Source organism: Camelus dromedarius, chromosome X (assembly GCF_036321535.1).
Source record: "Camelus dromedarius isolate mCamDro1 chromosome X, mCamDro1.pat, whole genome shotgun sequence".
Classification (NCBI taxonomy): domain Eukaryota; kingdom Metazoa; phylum Chordata; class Mammalia; order Artiodactyla; family Camelidae; genus Camelus; species Camelus dromedarius.
In genome coordinates, this window is record NC_087472.1 from 45,140,238 (window position 1) to 45,149,173 (window position 8,936).

An 8,936-nucleotide genomic window follows, 5' to 3' on the forward strand; every position below is an offset into this window, starting at 1 on the left:
GGTACAGTTGTCAAAACTAAAACTTAACATTGGCTCTTTAGTAGTAACTAAAATCTGTGATATTTTAATAGCTCTATGCAACTTATTTGGTAAATAAAAAGTGATTTTGAAGGTAGAGCCTTCAAAACTAAATAATCAAAAATCAGTTGATAATTAAGACATTTTAAAATATACTTTCAATGGAAACTTCCTTTAAAACAAATTAAATGGAACTCTCCAGCTTTGTATATCAAAGATTACTATGGGAAACACAAGCAGGCTTATTATTATTAAAAATATCTGAATTCTGTGGGATGCTCAGTTTGTTTTCTTTTGAATTGCCTTATAGTTGGCCACATTTGTAGATTTCAATCTCATTACAACTTTCTGGTTTTTCCTTATAATTTCTGAAGTTCAAGGATCAATCTGCTGATTTTGTTCCAATTTGTTTTGAAGAACTAGACTAGGAATCCCATCTCTGCTGAGTAGCCACTGAATTTGTCCTTAGAGTTATAACTGGACTATGACTGTATAATAATTGAAAACCTAAAGTTTGCAAGCTGCTTTAGGAAGGATTATAATATTCTTTACTTTTCCCATCAACTCAAGGGATTTATTTTTCTATAGTGAAAAGACTGGATTCCAGTAAGGCATAGAAATCTGAGAAAAATAACAAAATCTACTATATCTACAAGGGTTAAAAATGTCTACAAAAGCAGATGTGAATTTAAATTAACCACATGTTCGCTCTGATGTTTACTGTACTTTGGGGTTCTTTGTTAAAAATGTAATGCTGAGATATCATTTGGAGACTTGGGAACCATCTTTCTTATTGGATTCTGGTCGTTCAGACTCCTTTAAATTCAGTAAATACCTCCCTTGAAAATGTTAGTGTATTTGCTCTTACAAACTGTAATTTTTCACTTGGAACACAGTAACATTTTCCCTTTAATCCTTTGTATTTCTGGTTATTAAATATACTATCATACTGTATATGGAAATTCTCTTTATTTCAGCTATAATCAAATGGAGATAAATGCCTTTGAAAAAAAAGAAAAATTTAAAATTAAACAATACATTTGACAAGCTAAAAGAAAAATTGTGAGAAGTACACTTCGAAATATGAGACTTATGTGATGGCAAAAGCCGAGTGCCCCTTTAAAATAGATAACTAAAATTATTTAGTTTGAAATTTTCCTTGTAGAAAAACCTCTTACTTTATGTAAATAGTAGAAATGATCCATTTGTCCAACATGCTAAGAGAAGGGATTCTTATTTTTTCATTCAAAGTGAGAACCAAAAGCATTTCTTCCTAAAACATGTTCATAAAGAACTTGCAATGTGTGTGTTTGCGTGTGTATGTGTATCTTTATTTTTACTCAAGAAGCAAACTGTTTCATTGCAACCCAAGCCAAAGCATATTTACAGTTTTTAAAATAAAAATTTCCAGTTGAATACACACATGGAAAATAACTTGAGGAAATGAACTCTCTTAACCTCTAAATGTAGTTTTACTGTTCTTTAAATATTTCAGAATAGAAAGCAAATTACTGAGTATTCAATTGGCAGTTACTTTGTGTGCAAAAGGAAAAAAGACATCATCCTTGTGGAGGAGGACACTGACTTTCTCACTAATGTCACTAAAAGCCATTCTATATAATATGAATTAATTGACTTACTGATAATCTACCCACCAGAATGTTCATTCCAGAAGGTTTACATATATTCCTTTGGAGAACTTCCCAACTGCCTCCCACTCTTCCCAACCAAAATAGAGTTATACAAAGTATGATCTTAGTCTTTTTTTTTTTTTTTTTCAAACACTGCATATTTCCGTTCTCCTCTTGTGGTGCTTCTTCTGAAAACTGCTTCTCAAGAGTGAACACAAATGGTAATATCCATGAGAAGTGTGAAATGAATCATGCCACCAATTAAGATGAATCTAGTGGTGATTTATCAAGTCTACAGTTTGGTATAATTAATTATATTAATTTTAATTTATTCCACTTCTGGTCATTTTATTAGCACTTCTGTGAGAGATGGATAAAATCAGCATTTTCAAATATATTTCAATTTCATATAGTCTTTTTTCCCTATGAAGGTAATAGAGGAGCTTGTGTAGATGGGACAATGGATTGGTCAGAGTCTTCAGGTCATGTCTAATTTTCACCTGCTTCTCTTGGGTTAGCAAAGACAATTAAGATTAAGCTATATAGGGGGAGGGTATAGCTCAAGTGTTAGAGGGAATTCTTAGTATGCACAAGGTCCTGGGTTCAATTCCCAGAACCTCTGCTAAAAGTAAATAAATAATAAACCTAATTATTCCTCCTGCCAATGAAAGAGATTAAACTATACATGAAAATCTCTCATAGAATTTACTTAACCCCAGCATAGTTGATCATGTCAGAAAATGGTTAAAGCAATAACTGGAGCACTGAATTGTGGCATTTTTCTGAATCATAAAGATAATTAATCTGGAGATGCAAATATGAGGCATTTACAAACCCCAGAGGGGGAAAAATATATATATATATATAAATATTCTTTAGAATACTTTGATAAAGTATGGCTCAATAGATGAAGTTTCCATTCTCAGTAAGTTGTTTGACTCAAAGGATTAAATAAAATGTGTTGTATTACAACTCTCTTTTTGTAAAATAGTAATCTTGTTTGAGTTCAACTTTTTAGTTACAAAGGATCCATTTTTCCTCCTTCCATCAGATATTATGTCACTTCATGATGTTTTAGCCTTTGATTATGGTGAAATGTCAACATGTGGAGTTACTCTAATGCAGAACTAAAAATTAATATCAAAAGTAAATTTAGAGCAGTAGGTGAGAATAAAAGGACAACTAGAACCTCGTAAATGTATTTCAGTATCTGTGTGTTGTGTGCTTTAGTTACTTTTATCATCCTTAGCGTCAGAAGACGTATTTGTTTATAATCTACAAAGCAGTGAAGTCATAGAATGAAAATTAAATTGATATGCCATATATATGCTGGTAATAATTCTTTGGATTTTAATGAAGATATGCTAAATCTAGGAACAAATTACTGTAATTGTAGGCACTGATCATTAAATCAAGTAGAAAAATCATTGTAAAAGAAGAGAGAACTCAATCTTGGTTTAAAGCAAAAAAACTAAAGAACACACACATATACACAAAGGCACTGAAAAATCTAGGACTTCTAGATTACAAACAAATATAAGTTTAACCACTAGTAGGGAAAAAGTAGTTGTGGCACAGCTGAAATTTTACCTTCCTTTAAGACAACCTCATGTGCCAATTTGCTGTACTTAATACGCATTGAAAAACAATATATTCGTAATAGCTTGCATATAGTTTAATTAAAAAACATGTTTCTTCTTTCTCATCATCTTTTCATTTGGAGGAACTATTGCCACTGCTATATTATAGCTCAGCTGTTAATATCATTTCAGTGACTTATAAGACCAGTCACAGTACTCAACTACCGTTAGATGGAGTAAAAAGAAAAAATATACACATAATTTGAGGGAAAAAAAAACATAGTCACACTGTTAGTACTATTATGAAAAGAAATAAGACTCGGGCTCTCCAGTGTTTTTAAGGAGATATACAGGTGTTGCTTGAAACTGTTACTCTTGCTTTGAGGTGTGAAGCTTGGGATTCTCCTTGCTCAAGTTGCCTTCATGTTGGTCTGTGTATGGTTTTGAACTGCTTGTGAATCACTGAGTGAATTTTCTGACTCCAGATTTATGCAGAGTGAGTTTGTTGTATTTTAGTGGTAACTGGATTTTCATCTATTTTTAAGTCACCGGATAGTTGTATCAAGTTTTCATTTTTAAATTGTTTAGAGATGATTATTTTATTTAAACATGACCAACAGTCCCCATTACATTTGAAATGATGGGAAATGTGTACCATTTTACATTAGGTGCCTCTCCGGAAAACAAAAGAGAGGAATTTAATAGCTACATGAGACACTGTAAACACTGCGCCCCCTTCCCCACCAACACACAAATTTTTTGTGGTTATTTAGGGACTATAAATATTTAAGACTATGGATAAGTTTGCCTTATGGCATGTATATTGTTGGAAAGCTAAAAATGCATCTCACAAGTGTTCGAATATTTTGTACAACATAGAAAATTGACTGTGTGCATAATTCATTAGGTATCAAGAATGAAAGACACACTGACTCCAGTGAAGTTTAATAAAGTGAAATCATTTTTTGCCTTGTAAATCAAAATAGCACAATTAATTTTACTTTCTCTAAACTGGATAGTTTTCTTCTTCTGTCCTCTTAGCCTGTGAGAAACTTGTGTGAACTTTTGCAACATTTTAATTTAAAACCCAGACATTTCTTTCGGTGCTGCAACTCAAGCAATCAGTTAATTATCCGATAAAGATTAAAGGAGGCGTGCAATACAAAATTCAATTAAATTGCATATGATTGCTTAATATGTTGAGAGCTGTTTCTACAGGCAACCAAAATTATAATTATGTGTAGCTAACAAAGTATTGTTTTATCTTCCATATCTGTATTTCCCACTGACTCACAGAGCTTTTGCTCCATTTTAATGGGATCTCTTCCCAGCTGCTCTAAAAAGCTATTTGCTATAGTCATCCTCTTAGTTATTTTACTGCAATACTTGCCATGGTGGTTTTATTAAATCGGAGGCAAATGTTTAATCATCAGGATATTTCTAAAGCAGTTTAATTACCAACACTGAAGAAGATGACAGAGCTACACACAAGTCATGTTTATGCCCCTGTTTAATTGAACACCCACACCTTTTTAGACGTAGAGAGAATAGTTTGTTCTTCAATGAAGTTGCTGGTTGCTCTGTACTCTCGGCCTGTGTAAAATATGATGAATCCTAGATTTTAGCATCTTATTGACTTTCATGCTTTGGGGTTTTCTACCTGTGATTAAAGGATAAAAATGATGCATAGTGATAATTTTATAGTTAGAATGGTCAATAGGCAGTTGTGTAAGTGCAGGAGCCTTTTCTTAACAAGATTCTGTGTTTGCAGATAAATTCAAAAGTCTACCAGCTGAAATACACACTCCAAACTATATAAGATGGCAGTTAACTATGAGGGGTAGAATTAAGAAGGGGAATACAGCCTTGGGGATTTCATTCTTTTACGTCTTCTGCATTGTTAGAAATTGTTACAGTGAATACACCACTTACAATGATTCTCTTTATAAAAAGCAAACCTACAAAAGAGTTTACTAGTCACAAAATTTCATTCTCCTCTGAATCCAGGCTAGGCAGTGTCTTACTTGTTTTGGCTTTTCCATACTTCTCCACCCTGAAGTCTCTACACTTCTCCAGAATTTACCTACCTACAGCTACATTTCTCCAAACTGGCAATGTATACTTTTAGATTTATCTGCTAAATGAATCCTTTTTACTGTATTACTAATGGTGTTTTATAGTTCTCTAAATTCCTCTCACATATTGACTCAGGTAAATTACAGCCTAAAACAAGAACCTTAAGGTGTCAGAATTTTTTAGTCAAAAGCAAAGCTTGGGTGGTGAAGTATTTGGTAGCTCTCAAATCAAGCCATGTAATTTTTTTTTTTCTTGACTGGCACTAAGGCTAGCCTTGGTACTATGCTGCAGTTAAAATATACCAAATAGAAAGAAGTATAAAAACTCTCATGGACCCACTTGTGAGTTGTACTTATATTTTTAATTTTAAATGATATTTTCTAATACATGGGATTATCAGTTATGCATGATTGATATCCTCATTTTGTGGATTTCGGATGAATCCATGCCTTTTTTTCCCCCTTGGGAAGAACAGAATCTCATTATACCAAAGATCAATTTTCAAATGCAGCTACTGAAGGGAGAGATAGCATACTGAATCATTAACACCTTAGTGAAAATTAGATTTTATTAGCTCATAGAGTTTGGTGAAGAAAAAAAGTGAACTTTGGTCTGATGTATTAATTGATTCTCTTTATTTATAGAAAAGCACTGTATTGCTATCTTTTCTAAACCATGGATTTGATTTTACAGTTTGAAAAAAAAAAGTCCTTTGGCACTAACAAATCACAGTTACCAATTGCTCTATTAAAAGTTACACTATCTTGAGAAAGCTTATTAAAAGTATCCTCGTGAGTTTTCAGACATTCTTTGGCAAACAAGAGTTAACGCAGTACCAGTTTCTTAAGTACTAGTAATAAAGGAAGCTTTGGGAATATTTGAGAGAAGTAAACTATGATTTAGTTTACAATGTTGAAGGGTTTTTTTTTTTCTTTTTACTTGTCAACATATTTGTGTTTAATAGAAAAGTTACAAGAGTCTTCTGATAAAAATTGTTGCCGGCATTGGTGCCTACCCTAGCTTCTGCTTTTCAATAGCCTAGGGGCATTTCCAAATTGTTGTTTGTGTAAAGTGCCTTTAGATGTATCACATCAAATTTTGGAAAATGCCTTAAAACAAAAATATGGGGAAATAGTGGAAAATGGCACAAGCTTCACTGTTCTCCCAAGGTATAAATGACACTGCTAATAAACACGGGTGGTTCATTTTTACACTAACCTTCCCATTGCTCCCTGTCTTCTCTGTTGCCCTTGATCATGTTTGTGTTTAGCTTGTTTGTGTTTAACTTGCCCAAGGTCTCTTGGTACTTTTTGCAGAAAATCATTCAGCCCTCTTGATTCCTCAGATAGTAAGTACTCTTTCCACTGCCCCATCCTGATTCTCTCTACTCTCTGTTCATAAATGATATGTCAGAGAGGATTTCTTTACCATTTGTTAACTCTCTAAGTAACTCTCTAAGAGCTGGACTTTAGGTGATTTGAGGCAGGTTACTTTCTCTCCCTCCATGTTCAATCATGAAAAAGATGAAAAGACGTGGTTTTGTGTAAACTAAAATTAGCTGTGATTTGTAGATTTATATATCACAAAGCATATAATCACCCTTGCCTCTAATCTACATTGTTTAGTCCAAGCCATCTCTCAATTAGACTGTTACGAGTTAGAATAATAAGAGTTTAAAGTGAAAAGGGATTTTCCTGGCTTGAGTTCACATTTCAACACTCTCTTCCCCTAATAGATTCTTAACAGTACTTGTAAAATTGCCTTTTTTGCCCACATGGGCTTATGCCTAGAATCAGTAATTCAGCATCTTGGAAATATTCTCTTTGTCCAGTCATAAACTTTAACCATGGAAGTATTCAGATTTCTCCCATATTTCTTTCTAAGTTGTGAGAGAGAGCAGAGAGTTAAAAAAGAACACAAATTAAGACAGAGATCAAAAGGGATGTTTTAGAGTAATCTGTGCCAGGTGACAATTAGGGAAACAGACTTGATTTTTAAAAAAATTTTTGGAAGGGATAATTGGGTTTATTTATTTATTTATTTTGTAGGCTAGGTACCAGGGATTGAACCCAGGACCTCGTGCATGCTAAGCATGCACTCTACCACTTGAGCAATACCCTCACCCCCAGACTTAAATTTGCCACAAAAATAACTAAATTGTACTATGCTTTCCATTTATCTCCAGCATTGGCTATTTCCTTAAGGAGTTCCAAAACATTTTAGATCGGAAAATAACTTTTGCCCCTATCTAATATAATACTGTTTCTGCATAAATTAATTACTAAACCCAGAGTCAGGTAGAATTGGATTTGAGTTCCAGACCCTCCAATGCTGGTTTTGTGAGCTAGTATGAATCATTGCGCCTCTTAAAGCATGCATTTCCTAAACTTTAAGCATGCACGAAGAGAAAGTATCCACTGTTAACAGTGATTGTGGTGATTATATGAGATAATCTATGTGAGAATGCTTTTCTAAACTGTAAAACGCTATCAAATGTAAACTGTTTAATTCAACATGCTCTGGACACTGCTTATCTCTCCAAGCATATCCTGTTATTCTTTTCCTTGATATTTTTTCTCCATTTCCACCTGCTTTCCTTCTGTTCCTTAAATGCACTAAGCTCATTTCTGTCCCAGGGCTTTTGCACAAACTGTTTTCTCTTTCTGATATGTTCTTTTCTCTGATCTTTGTATAGCTGGATCATCCTTAGTAATAGATGTCAACTTGATCAAAAATACAGTCAACAATACTGTATTATAAACATCAAAGTTGCTAAGACACTAGATTTTAATTGTTCCCACCACACAAAAACAAATGATAATTATGCAGTGAAGGTATTAGCTAACACTATAATAGTAATCATATTGCAATATATAAATGTATCAAGTGAACACATGGTACACCTTAAACTTACATGGTGTTTTATGTCAATTATATTTCAATAAAAAAAAAAAGGCAACAGAGCTTTTGGGTGCTGTGTAGCCTGGATTTAAAGCTCTGCTGTAGTTGAGGTCTATCCTGATGGGGCTTTTTCTGTAGACCTACATCGTTGAAAATGCCTCATAGAGAAACTGTGCGGTTTCCTTTACTCTCAGAACTACATGTTAGATCTGTGGGAAAGAACTGCAAGACAGCTGCTAAATAAACTATGAGAAACCTAACCTAACTTTTTAATCTTAAATATTGGCATATCCCAATGATCAGTGCTGTTCTAGGGTGTGATAAGCTTAGGAGTATATATGATTTGGACTTAATGCATGTTTAGAGGGTGTCTAAAATTCAGAACCAGGCAGATCTATCTTCTTTGACCCCAAATATAGTCCTAAAGTAAATTGCTTGAGGAAATTGGATCCCAAAGATTACAGGTGAGGAGTTTTTGAAGCGTGTCCATGTTCCTTTGGAGATCAGAGAAGCCCAACTAAAAGAATTGTGAACTGACTGACATGACAACTGTTGATTGAGCAAAAATTCTTTTTGAAAGGGCTATCTTGAAGATTACGACTCAAACATTGGAGAAACTAAGGTGATGGGCAGTGGAAGGAAGGAATCAGAACATGTGAAATTCTTTAAAAATTTATTGACTTAAATAATTTTATTTATGTCACACAATAAAAAAAAAGCCTTTTACACT

The 8,936-nt window shown here is 33.5% G+C and overlaps 1 non-coding gene across 1 annotated transcript; it reads left to right on the forward strand.

Moving 5' to 3' along the window:
- The first annotated feature begins 8,310 nt into the window (after nucleotides 1-8,310).
- On the forward strand, nucleotides 8,311-8,441 carry LOC116151100 (small nucleolar RNA SNORA18). The gene has a single exon (XR_004134884.1). It is a non-coding gene; the product is annotated as a small nucleolar RNA SNORA18 (small nucleolar RNA).
- Nucleotides 8,442-8,936: the final 495 nt, after the last annotated feature.